General features: G+C 36.0%; 1 protein-coding gene across 2 annotated transcripts in view; it reads left to right on the top strand.

The window, feature by feature from the left end:
- The window catches only part of RTN1 (reticulon 1), a 285,745-nt gene that overhangs the window by 114,052 nt on the left and 157,655 nt on the right, over positions 1 to 14,038 (top strand). The gene's annotated exons all lie outside the window — the stretch shown is intronic.

Raw genomic sequence — 14,038 nt, 5'->3', positions numbered from 1 at the left:
CAACAGATTATATTGGTTTTGTGTTATTACAGACTTTTTTTAATGTAAGGATTATAGAATCAGATTCTTACACTTTTAATCTTCCTTCTGTGCCCTGTCTATTGGAAGAAAAACAAACAAACAAAAATAAACTCTAACTCTAACTCAACAACTCTAGAGGGTAGGGATTGGAATAAACACAAAGAAAATCTACGAGTTATGGATAATTGGCCATCAGAAAATCCATTGTATGCTTTAGTTCTGTCTTACCTTAAAGAACTAATAGAATTCCCAGATTTCCCTTATTTTGGTAGTCATAAATTAACTTTATTGTCCCTTCATCATCATGTACAGGTATTCCTTCCATATTGTAGAGGTTGAGTGTCCCTGCAATCTGGAAAATCAATACAGAATTTTTTCTTTTTTCTTTTATGGGGTATTTACAATACTTTATTGAAAATTTGGTTTAAGTATTTGGCCAAAGGTTATATGTATGTCAGTGTTGTGTGTCGTCTGTTGACTTCTATGTTCTTTTTGCAAACTTTAATGTTTGATTTAATTTTTAAAAAAGAAATTGCTTATATTTATAGTATTAAAAAACAAAATATATTGGTATTCTATGGAACTATGCATTTATTTCATGCATTTATGAGTTTCTGCACCATTTCTATGCCATCTGCTGGCCTTTGTGTATTATCTGACTTCTTCAAAACTTCCCAAAAATTCCCATTTAATTTCTAATCTCTAATTTGATATAGCTAAACTGCAGTGGGGAAAATTTCAATGTGGAAGGGATAACTCTCTGTGGTTCTCAGAAAGTCTATCCCTTAGCTCTACCTTTATCTTTGAGCTGCATCATATTGTCAATGAGTACATGGATTTCTAGATTTACAGAATTAGAAATCCAGACTCAAGTTCCAACCCTCTGGGACTTCTTCCTGTATTTGAATGATGAATCAATTTTAGTTGAGAGATGAATATAGTTCAGATAATCCCCCTTAATAAACTCACATTCTTTTTTTTATTTGAAAAAATTATTTAATTAATTAATTTAGAGTATTTTTCCATAGTTACATGATTCATGCTCTTTCACTCCTTTCCTTCCCTCCCCCCCATTGCCAACACGCAATTCCACAACGCACATTCTAATAGGGGAAAGAACACATATGGAAGGTTTTAGCTGCATCACATAGAAAAGTTCCATGATCCTTAGGGTACAGCAGAAAACAGATGTTAATTCCTCTTCTTTAATGTCATTTGCACTGATAAAATCATAGTTTCTGATGTTGAATTATTTGACAGTGCCAAGCACTTTCATGGAAAGAATTTTCTTTTCTTTGTTTTCAGTAGTTGTGGACTATAGCATCTTGTTCTACATCAGTGAGCCCTAGTCATAAAACTATGGCAGGCATACCTCCTTGGATACCATGTTTAATTCAATGTTAGCTTAAAATAGCTAAGCAAATAAATGATAGTGAATGACAAAAGAAAGGAACAGTAAACATCAACCAAGTGGCTGTGAGTCCACCACTTTCTTAGATCCCTAGACAATGCAGAAACTTGAAAGGCCATAATTTCTAAGAATTGCAGCTTGAGTTTGTTGAGTGTTCCATGACTTCACTCCCTGTGTGCACTGCAAACAACAATATTTCCACAGATTGTTCTTGCTCCCTCATTCTTTATATCTAACCAGTTGCCAGGTCTTATTGATTCTACCCCTGCAACATATCTAGAGTCCTCCTCCTTCTGTCCTCTCATGTCACTATTCTAATTCAGAAGTTAATAATTGCTCACCTGTATGGCAATATGATCTTATTTTTTTTCTGGCTCATTTCTCTCCTTTCTAGCCCCTCATTTACACAGCTCTCCAAATGATAGTCTTGTGGCACACATTTGAAAATGTCCCTTTCCTCTTGAAAAATGACAATGGTTCCTTCTTTCCTCTGTGACAAAAGTCTTTCCCATTTGGCTTTTAAGCATCTTTCCAATCTGACTCCTACTTGCCTTTCCAAATTTATTTCATAGTGTTCTCCAATACATGCTCTATGTTCCAATTAAACTAGTCTACTTTCTATTCCATACACATATGAGTAGGATAGTAAATATTTAACAATGAAGTTTTTGAAAAAAATGTATACATCACACACTTTTAGATTTAATTCACATTCCTAACATTTTTTATCACTTTCTTAAGTGTAGACAATCATCAAAGTACTATAACGGGGGGCTTATTGACTCAGAGGATAGAGTGCCATGTCTGAAGATGGAAAGTCCTGGGTTCATATCTAGCCTCAGACACTTCCTAGCTATGTGACTCTGTGCAAGTCATTGAGCCTATATGATATAGGATCATCCTATAGTATGTATCTTTGGATCCAGTGTGAAATGGAATTTATGAGGAGCAATAATTTTCCTGGTTTCCAGTGTCTAGGGGCTAGTCAGGACTTCTGACTTCTTTTGACACTAGTTAGCTCATTATAGAACAAGGTTACTGGAGAAAAATTGAGATTGATATACCAGCTCCCTCTCTCCACATTTCAAATTATCTTATTTTCAATATCTCTCATCACCTCCTCCTTTGCTTTAGTTGGAAGAGGTGACCCTTGTATTTGCCAATGCCAAATTTGCTGTTTATTCCTTTAATCTTTGCCTGTATGCCTTCTACTAGGAATCTTTCCCTTCTGTCATCCTCTCTTTCTCTCTAAGTCTTTGTCTCTCTCTCTTTCCATAATTTTCAGATTCTTCATAGTCACTGAATTCTTCCATGTGGGCTACAAACATAACCAGATATCTTTTGTCCTTCAGAAACCTTAATTTACCATCTCTTCTCTTCAAATTATGAAAATTAATATTGAATTGTGTTATTATTATGAAATCATTTTACCTTAAACTTCCCAAGGTCAGGCTGAAACAACCTGCTAGCAAAACTTGAGGCTACAGTCAAGTTCCCTTCTCCTCCAGGCTATCAGAAATGGGTTGGGAGGATAAAAGAATTAAAGCCAGGGCTGACCAACTATGGTGAACCTTAACCAAGGGTGAAATTGGTGGTCTGGCCTCATGGAAGTATGAGTATTTTCCTGGTCCCAGAAATGATACAGCTGTCCTGTGATGAAATAGTGATGGAAGAGTTGAGATCTCTAAGTCAATTTCCTCTCTTGAAATATTTACCAATGGGAGTCTATGGGGGGACATCCTAAGGTTGAAATGTCAGGCTAAGAAGAAAGAGGACCCCACTCCCTTTATAAGCAAGAGGCAGGACTCTCTCTCTCTCTCTCTCTCTCTCTCTCTCTCTCTCTCTCTCTCTCTCTCTCTCTCTCTCTGTCTCTGTCTCTCTCTCAAACCCTTGCCTTCCACTGTGTATTGGTTCCAAGGCCAAAGAGTGGTAAGTACTAGGCAATGGGGAGGAGGGGGGTGGTTAAGTGACTTGCCCAGGGTCACACAGCTGGGAAGTTTCTGAGGTCACATTTGAACCTAGGACTTCCCATCTCTAGGCCTGCCTCTCAATCCACTGAGCAACCCAGCTGCTCCCTCACTCTCTTTTTAACAGAAGGAAACTGGTGAAAATATCCATTTCTTGTTCATTGGAATTGCATGCTCCCCATTAGTAAACAATGTTATTCTTGAAGAAATGGCCTTATATTCTTTAATGGTTAAAATCTGATCGCTACAAAGTTATCATCCTATAACCCTCCTCTCTCTCAAAGCAAATTCCTGAAGAAGCTATCTTCAGAAACTGTTGCCTCTACTTTCTCACAGTCACTTACTTCTTAAATCCCTTGCAGTTTGGTTTTTATTTCTAATACTTGCTTAAAACGACTCTCTCTAAGGCCACTAATAATTTATTGAAAAATTCTTTCTTACTCTTCATCCTTCTTCATTTCACTTCACCATTTAACACTGTTGACCACCTCTTCCATCTGGATACTCTTTCTTCCTTGGGTTTTCAAGATACTTCTCAGTTTTGGTTTCCCCCCAACATTTCTAACCTACCCTTTCCAGTCCACTTTGAAGATTCGCCATGTCCTGCCCCCATGTTTGGGTATATACTAGCATTCTGTCCTCTGTATTTTCCTCTTCTCTTCCCAAACTTTGGGTCATCTAATAATTTACCATGAATTCAACTATTATTTCTATGTATATAACACTCAGATCTCCATATAAGATCTCTTTCATATCTGTCTGGAGCTCCAATAATGCATCTCAAATTTCATGTTGGATATTGCTATGCAGAATGCCTCATAGTCAAATCAAATTCAATGTGATCAAAATAGAGCTTATTTTCTTTCCCTTTATACCCAATTCTCCTCCTAATTTCTTGACTTCTGTTAAGGGCTTTTCCTATTTTTTCAGTTACCCAGATTTCCATTTTTGGCATCATTCTCTTCACTATTGTTCATCCCTTATATCAACCAATCTCCAAAACTTGTGAATTGTTTCCATTAAAAAATTTCTTGGGAGGGAGAGGGAAAATGTGTTGTGTGAAGCTAATAATGCACACAACTCCTATAATTTTCTTATTGTCATTATTTGTGTGGATTAAGAATGACTTTTGCTTTTCAAAATATTTTGAGGTTACTATAAAAAGATAGGCATGCAAATACTGAATGCTAGTGACTTATTTGCTATTATTGAAGAAATTCTGAAGAAATGTTTAAAGCAGTGGTTCTCAACCTGTGGGTCACGACCCTGGCAGGGGTCAAATGACCAAAACACAGGGGTCGCCTAAAGCCATCAGAAAATACATATTTCCCGATGGCTTTAGCTGCTGAGAAATCACACTACTTTACAGCAAGATCTCGGAAAGAATAGGGACCCTGCTGCCCACACATTGTACTAATATTAGTTACCTATCAGCAGCCCTCCCCCTATGAGGATGGATTTAACTTGTTGCCTGGAGACTGGACTCAAACAGAGACCCAGAGAGAGCACCAGGCACTGGCTCCGGAGGGGTTAAGAATGAGTCCTGGAGCGGATAACTCCTGGAGCAGATAACGGAGCCAAGTAACTCCAGCAAAGTGAAGCCTCAGCTCGAGCTGGAGGGAGCTGACAGGAAGGAGAAGTCAGTTACATTCCACTCCAGTGCTCAGGCTGCCTCCTGCTGGATTAATATTTCTCAACATTTAATTAAATATTGTTTTTGTGATTAATCACGATGTTTAAATTATGTTTGATTTGTAGTAATGAGAATACATAATGCATATCAGGTATTTACATTCTGAATCATAACTGTAGCAAAGTTACAGTTTTGAAGTAGCCACCAAAATAATTTTTTGGTTTGGGGTCACCTCAACATAAGGAACTGTATTGCAGGGTCACAGCATTAGAAAGGTTGAGAACCACTGGTTTAAAGAGTGAAGCACTGTCATTTTAAGATTTATTTTTAATGCTGTATTGTAAAAATTAAAGTTCAATTCCCTCTGTACAGTGAGCTTTTTGATTGAGCATACTATAGAGTACAATATATAGACTTTTTTACAATGAAAGGAAAATGTGGACAGTTTTGAGCTCAACTCCATACCTTTCAACAAGTACCAAGAATTCATTCATGTTTGTTTGTATTCTTTGCACCAAATGTTTCTTCCACCTAGAAATGTGATTAAGTATTTAAAATAAAACTTGATTGATAGTGATTTGACTGTACTCAACAAGAAAGATTGCTGGCAATATTTTAGTGCAGTGCATATATTAAAGGTATGCTATGACTAAAAAATAAAAAAAAATACAATTTTCTTGCAACCATTGTCTTTTCCCTACTCACAACATAGCCACTCCTGTGGCTTCCTACTTGGTCTCCCTGCATTTGGTCTTTCCCCTCTCTAATCCATTCTCCACAAAACTGCTAAACTGATTGCTAAATCATAAATCTACTCATGTTATTTCCCTGCCCAAGAAGCTCCAGGGTGTCCTCATAGCCTCACTGATAAAAAAAACAGGCTCTTCTATTTAGCATTTAGAACCATTCACTGTCTTAGTTTTTCATGTCTTTCAAGTCTAATTATCTATTTCACCTTCTTGCACATTCTAGTCCAGTGGTTCTCAACCTTTCTAATGCCATGACCCTACAATACAGTTCCCCATGTTGCAGTGACCCCAAACCAAAAAATTATTTTGGTGGCTACTTCAAAACTGTAACTTTGCTACAGTTATGATTCGGAATGTAAATACCTGATATGCATTATGTATTCTCATTGCTACAAATTGAGAGGTTGAGAACCGCTGTTCTAGGCTATAACCAAACTAGACTTTGCTGTTCTCCATAAATAATATTTCATCTCTTGTCTTCACACCTTAGCCAGGCTGTCCCCAGTGCCTGGAATTATTTTTCTCTGTCTTATGGAATTCTTGACTCCCTTTCAAGGTCAACTCAAATGCCATTTCCTTCAAGAGAATTTCCTCAATTTCTCCCCATTATTTTTCCATCCCCTCAGTCACTGTGTGTTTATTTCCTATTTATCCTGCATTTATTAATCTGGAAATAGTTTGTATTCTCCTAGGAGAACATAAATTCCTCGAGGACAGGGATTTTTCTTTTTTTGTATTTCCATAACCAGCACATAGCACAGTGCCTGGAGTACACAATGGTTGTTTAATAAGTGCTTGGTGTAGAGATCCAAACCTGGAGATGGAAGGTCCTGGGTTAAAGTCTAGTTTCAGATGCTTCCTAGCTGTACGTTCCTGGGCAAGTCACTTAACCTTGATTACTTAGCCCTTACCATTCTTCTACCTTGGAACCAATACTTTGTATTGATTCTAACATGGAAGGTAAGGGTTTAAAAAATTAAAGCTTGTTAATTGATTTACTTAGCAATGACAAAGAGTAATAACTAATCTTTCTATCCTGGTGGCTTTCTTTGCTGCCTGCCAATTGGTATCAAGCCATGTGCTGATACATGTTTTACAACCTGCTCTATAACAACAACAACAACATATATATATATATTTTATATATATATATATATATATATATATATATATATAAAACAACACAACACAACACAACCTTGATTTATAGCATTTGTTGGTTTCTGAGCAAATGCTCACAATGAAAATTGAGCATTCTACTTCCAAGATCCAGTTCAAACTGCTTCCAGGCTATTCATATGATTTCTGAAGGGAGCAGAAACTACAGCACAATATGGACTATGCTATCAAGGTTGGAGTCCCTGATGCCAATGGTCAAGAAGTATTGATTTGTGAAGCTAACTAGAAGAAAAGATTCAGCCCTATCGTAAAATATGCATTATGATCAGGTGAGATATTACATTTTAAGTGCTTTTCAAACTTTAAGGCAAGATCAAGCCACCAGTAAGATATGAAACCAGATCTCTCTGACTATTAGTCCTATAAACTCAACACTATCCATTCCATTTTCACTTCTAGTGGTAAGAAATGCTAGTTTGATCTTATGCAAGACTGGTAACTTTCCAGTGACTCAGGCCATTCTCTAGTATTTATTAGCCTGCCTTGATAAAGGGACTTTCCCATATTTGGATTTCCTTCCATAGACAAAATCACAGAGCCTTTGTATAGTCAAATAGTTCACATTATGCCAGTTTTATAAAGCTGGAAGAATTCGGTCACTGTCAGTCTTCTTCAGAGAAGTTCCCCCTAGAGGATGACTTTTAAAAATCAGGGCAACTTGGGTCATGTAACAGTTACCAGACTGTAGGTATATAGCAAATAGTTCTATTTTGCCAGTTGTAAAGTTCTTCTCCAAAAGTAGGAACAGTAACTTCACCCATTTCTAGATGGTCGATATCTGATCTTTGTAGGCATTGTGATGAATTCTAGTGTCAGACTTGGAGTCAGGAAGACCTGACTGTCTGTCTCAGACACTTACCAGGAGTGCGACTCTGCTTTGCCACTTATTAGGTGTGAAAACTCTGGTTTAAGTCACTTAACCTCTGTCAGTCTCTGTTTTTTCTTCTGAGGATAATAATAGCAACCACCTCACAGAGCTGGTGTGAGGATCAAATGAGATAACATGTAAAGTGCTTTACAAACCTCAATGTGCTATAGAAATGCTTGCTATTATTTTATGTTGATTATTGGAGAAAAGACAGAAAAAGCCACAAAGAATATAAACAGTACATGTCCTATATACACTTCATTAGGGAAAACCAGTTCATTCTCTTCTCTCCTGCAGACTTTTCAATTAAGGTGTCTAATATTTTCATTCCATAACTCACTAAGTGCCAAGTAGAAGTTAATTTGCTTAAAGTCATATTCTACCTAATTGTTAACCAACTGAAAACACTCAAATAAAGCTGACTGTGGCTTGTGGGTCAATCAGTATGTGCCTTTCTTTATGCACACCAAAATATAATATTGGAGGAGCATAGAGAAGATTATTTTTAGGAGTTTAAAAAAGGTCATAAAGATTTAATGTTCAGATTAATTATTGATACAGTAATTTCTACTTGGTGCTTTTCCCAACATACATTTGGATTTGGCTCTTGTCAAATGTATCTTCTTGAATGATGAAATATAGCCCCTTCGACAAGTTCTGTAAGATTTTCATTGACATGGAAATTATTCTCATACCTTTCCCTCATCACAATATTTCTTTTAAGCTAGGTGGGATGTAGGATCACAGTGACACAAAATTTGTGTTTTGCTCTTTAAGGTTTTGCTTGCAGATTTTTCATGGAGTAACAATAGTCCCAGAATATTGAGAAGTATATGGACTAGCAGGTCCCAATGTTGACTCCTGGGTATCCCTGAGACACTTCCAGGTGGTCTGTGAGGGTAAAACAATTTTCATAATAATACTAAGATATTATTTGCTTTTTAAAATACCCCTCTCTTTTGAAATGATATCTCTGTATAAGGCCTAATTTTCTTCATATACTTTAACCAAAACAATGTATTACAATGATTGAATAAAGAAGCAGATATAAGAATCTTGTCTTCTATTAAACCAGAAATGAGAGAGATTTGCAAAAATATATGATTTTTTTTGTTTTGGAAAATATAGTTATTTTTAGAAAATATTACTGATATTCACATGTAATTGATTTGTTCATATTTTAATTGTTAGCAGGTGCTTTATTATTCTATTAGCTTTAATTTCTAATAAGATATATTTGGATAGGTAAAGTTGGGGTACTTAGTGATTTTTAATTTCATAAAAGAATCTTGAAACTAAAAAAGTTTGAGAACTGCTGGTCTAGACATTTGTGCTATTCAAAAGTTGCTTAGTAGAGAAAACATTAATATTTCTGGCCTCATTTGTCGTCATTTTTGTAAACTATATCTAGGAAAAGATACATAGGATATTTGATCCCTGGTGTCAGTGAAATAACTTTTTTTGGTAATTGCCAATTTAATGGGTGTGAGGTAGAATATCAAAATTGCTTTATTTTCATTACTTTTAGAAGTGATATGTAACTTTTCTATATGGCTGTTGGTAACCTACCTTTCTTTGAGAAGAATCTATTTAGAGAAATAACTTTTGTATATACACACATATGAATAAATTCTCTATATATCTTAGAAACAGAATTTATCATAGGAATTTGCTGTAAAGCCTTTTTTAATTGTTTGCAGTTTCCCTTTAATTCTAATTGCATTCACATTGTTTGGTCAAAACTTTTTTTTTCTCCATTAAAATATCTTTTAATTTTTCCCTACCATCTTTATATATATATATATATATATATATATATATATATATATATATATATATATGTGATCAGCTCCCACATCTCTGTCTTTCCTTTCTTCATCTAGCTCAATCCACAATTACTGGTTCATTCATTGCATCCCAGGTCATTGCTGGTCATCTTGACTTCTGTCTTGCCACTAGATGTTGGTGAATCTGGAAGAGATAGTGTGGTCAAAGACTTTGCGCAACTCTGTCTCACTTAAATCAAACTCTTCAAAAACAGAGGACTAACAACAACTATACACTTAATAAATCCTTAACAACTGACTGTTAAATCCTCCTTTTTTTGAGTGTAAGATTTATGAGTTATTTACTTTTGTCTTTAGGAATGTGGTATTCTAAGGTTTTCTCTATTTTTTTTTAGTTGCAGCCTAGTATTGTGTGATACTGGATGTATTTCTTTCATATTCTTTCTTTCTAACTGTTTGGAATACTTTTTCCATATAGAAGATCTGAGTTTTTATCATGGCATTTCTATCATTTTGTAATTTGTGTAATATTTCATTAAATGATCTGATCATTTTTAATTTTTAATTTTTACTTTGCCCTATGGTTCTGTTATATCCAGGTAGTGTTTGTTTATGATTACTTAGAATGTAATATCCAGATTTTTGGTTTTATCTTGCTTTTTTATAGAGTAAAAATTCTTAAAGTAAAAAATCTTGCTTTTTATTGAGTAAAAATTCTTAAAATCTTTCTCCTTGATGTAGCTTTCATAGTTTATACCATTTATACTTTCCTGTTTCCCTCCCCCCCCAACCTTTTGAATTTGTTCTAATATTTCTTGTTGTGTCATGGAATCAAGTGCCATTTTCCATTCTGTTCTTTATCTCAGTCCTTCTCAACCTCTTTAGTATTTTCCACCACTTCCTTTATTCTTGCTTCTCTGGGATTTTATGACATAATTCTGCCATGGTTCTCCTGCTTGTCTGACATACTTCTCAGTTTCTTTTGCAGGATCATCATCCATGCCCTGACCACATACGTGGGTGTACCTTAGGGTTCAGGTGCCTTCTCTCCTCCCTTTTTTTGTCTTCCCCCCTCCTTCCTTTCCACTCCCATTCTCTTTCCTCTCTTCTCCCCTCCCATTCTCCCTCTTCTCTTCCCCTCACCTCTCATCTTCTATTCCTCTATCAGTCCTTATCATCTTATCAACTTCCATTATTTCAACTATCACCTCTGTGCCTATGACTTCTAAATCTAACTCTTCCCTCTCTCCTGATCTCCCCTCTTGCTTCTTCTCCAACTTCTTGTAGGACTAACCAACTTAGTTATCTCATATAATCTAAAATTTAATATGTGAAGGATAAAGTTCATTATCTTCCTATATAAATGGACTCTTCCTCCTAACTTCCCTTTCTCTTTCTAGACAACCTAGTTTTAGAATCTTGCCATTATCCATAACTCTTTACATTTTGAATTTATATTCTTTCCTTTTTTAAACTAGAGGCAATACAAATTAAGCCAATTAGAGCTAAGTTTCATGCTGAAAATAGAAAATGAACTTAAATTTTGTAAAAAAAAACCTCATTAATCCATTATACTTAACAAAATAAATGATGTTGAAAAATAGAGTAGTATTATAATGCCTTTAACTTCAGGTTTACATATACTTATCCAAATGCCACAGGCTCAACCAAAAGCTACCACTCATTTTTATCTAGAGACTATGCTGACTAATAATGATGATGGCACATTGCATCCATGTCAAGATTTGACATAAGCCATCCTGTGTGTAATAAGTGAATAATTTTTGCATTGCATTCACAATCAGTTGAATGAATTTGCTATTAGTCTCATTTCTGTTGACTTTTAACTCTGTTTTCACAGAAAACAGAGGATAAATATGCATATATGTGAGTTGTACTTGAAAATATGCAATAATTTCAGCCATTGTGTACCTTCCTTTCACCATCTCCCATCATCCCCTACCCAGGATGTACCTTAAAGTCCTATAATTTGAGAAACTGCCTCAAAACCACTCTTCTTAATTTCCTTATTGTCAGAATTACCCTATTTCTTCCAGTCACCCAGGTTTACCCCTCTATTCAAGAAGTTGTAATGGTTTCCTATTACCCTTAGTATGAAACATGAATGTTTATGGCATTTTATAATTTGGATCCAGGCCTATTACACAATACTATCCCTCATATTCTACTCTGAAAGCAAAGTAACTTCATTTTTGACATTAGAATTGCCGCCTCCTTGACTCTTTGCACAAAATGTTCCCCACGCCCAGAATTTTCTCCTTGATCTCTGCATCTTGGAACTTCTAGCTCTACTTACTAATGACTTAGCTCCTTTCTAGTTCCTTTAAGAGGTAGAAGTATCTTGACCCTTTCAGTCTATCCTATCAACATCATGGTGGAAGTAGATGGGGAACCACACTGGCTGGACATCCATTTTGTATTTTTTTGTGCTTTGACTTGTACCTGTTATGGCCAAAGAATCAGAGAAACTTTTTTGATTCTCCACATTGTTTGTACCCACATACCTTATAAAACAAAATAAAACAAGTAACAAAACACAACAACAACCAAACCCCCAAACTATATTTAAATTTGTCTTGTAATTTTACTCATCTGTGAACATATTGCTTTCCCCTAATAGAATGTATGTTTCTTGAAGGCAGGGATTGACTTTTTGATTAACCTTTATTCTAAAACATTTCTGACTCTACCAAAAGATTGATTAAATAATGACTCCCATTAGTAACCTGGAGTTTCCTTTCTATTGATATAATCTTTCTTTTTTTGTCTGTGCTATTTTATTCAGTATTCTCCATGTCTAGTGTATGGGGTGCTCAGGGAGGAGTAATATCTTTGGTATGGAGGGCTTGTCGTGCTCTCCTAGGGCAGCTCTCCAGCCTTTGACCCTCACCTGACACCCAGCTCTCACTTGTGGCTCCTAGTAGCTGCTAGCATGTGACAGTGGCCACACCATGGGCAACGGCTACGACAGGCCGGCTAAACCTTGTGAGGGTAGCCATTGGGTCGTCGTGGACCCCTGGTGAACCAGGGCTTTGCTCACCCAGCATGTGAAGACTGCTTCGGCGGAACAGACGGAAGAAACCAACAAGAAGGTTCAACGGCTGAGATGGCGATGCAGCAAGGCACTGTGGAGTGCTTAGGGCGTGATGGAGCACAAAAGACAACATGGCCATCCAATGCAGCTGAAGAAGTCTCCAGGTGTAAAGACTTTTCGTGCCATTGGGCCCAGACTTCCAACGCTGGGAGAGTGGGACTGTCTCTGTACATCGACTTTTCCACTTAAATCTTCATGCACAAGTGTCTTTGTGCACAAAAACACACAAAGACAATCGTCATCCTCAGTTATTGAGACCACTACTACTACTACTAGTGCCTTCTGACTCTTATTCTGGAACAAAACATTCTTTGTATGTATCTTTCCAACCTCTGTAGTTTAAAAGCCTTTGACTTCTTATTTCTTATTCCTTTTCTATATTTTATCACATATTTTTTTTTATTCTTCCCCTTTGCATTAAGGCACAAAAGAGTATATATTGATTCAATTGGGAGGATTTTTTAACAAGTTCTTTGTAGAACTGCTCCTTCATGTCCTCCTTTGCAGCTGATATTGGTGCATAAGTTACAGTTATCTTTTTAGTGGTTTTAGTCATCACGACAACTATAATGCGAGATGATAAAATGAGATGATCTTCCTTATTGTCTTTGGATACACAATAAAACCAATTCACCTAACTTTTATTTGCTTCTCCAAAGGGAACCAATCCATTTAACTTTGTATTTGTATGTGTGTGTGTGTATGTGTGTGTGTGTGTGTGTGTGTGTATGTGTATATTCAATGTCCCAAATAAGAGGTCTACTCATTTGTAACTGGAAAAGGATCCCACATTTAGAACAATACTTCAAGTAATGCATATAGATAACCTAAAAGCTAGGAAATTCTTAGCACTCTCAGGCTTTATTTTGCCTCTATAATGATGAAAATAGATGAGGGCACCATATAAGGCCATTTTTGAAGATTTTATATTGTTTTGTTGGTTTTCATGGCCAAAGAATCATTGTGGTGATCAGCCTATTAGTGATGAACCTTTTGGTACTTTATCTAGGCTGATCCTTGGAAACTAGATACATTATTGTTCCTTGATTTATACTAAATGCAAGCATGGATGAATCTACTCAAGCTTGCAGTGTGTTGTATAGCATTTGTTGCTTTTGTATGCACAATAAACCAACTCTGCTAGGATCTGATAGAATGTCAGAGTAGAAATATGTAGAAATGTTTTGTGGAAATTTGCAAAATGTAAACATGAAACCATTTTCCTGTCCTCTGCCACACACACATGCATACAAACATGCTCCAATCAGTTTATCAAGTTCTGTGAAATCCAATATAATTCTGGCAAAA

The sequence above is a fragment of the Monodelphis domestica genome, chromosome 1 (assembly GCF_027887165.1).
Source record: "Monodelphis domestica isolate mMonDom1 chromosome 1, mMonDom1.pri, whole genome shotgun sequence".
NCBI lineage: Eukaryota > Metazoa > Chordata > Mammalia > Didelphimorphia > Didelphidae > Monodelphis > Monodelphis domestica.
This window is presented reverse-complemented; position numbering and strand designations above follow the sequence as displayed.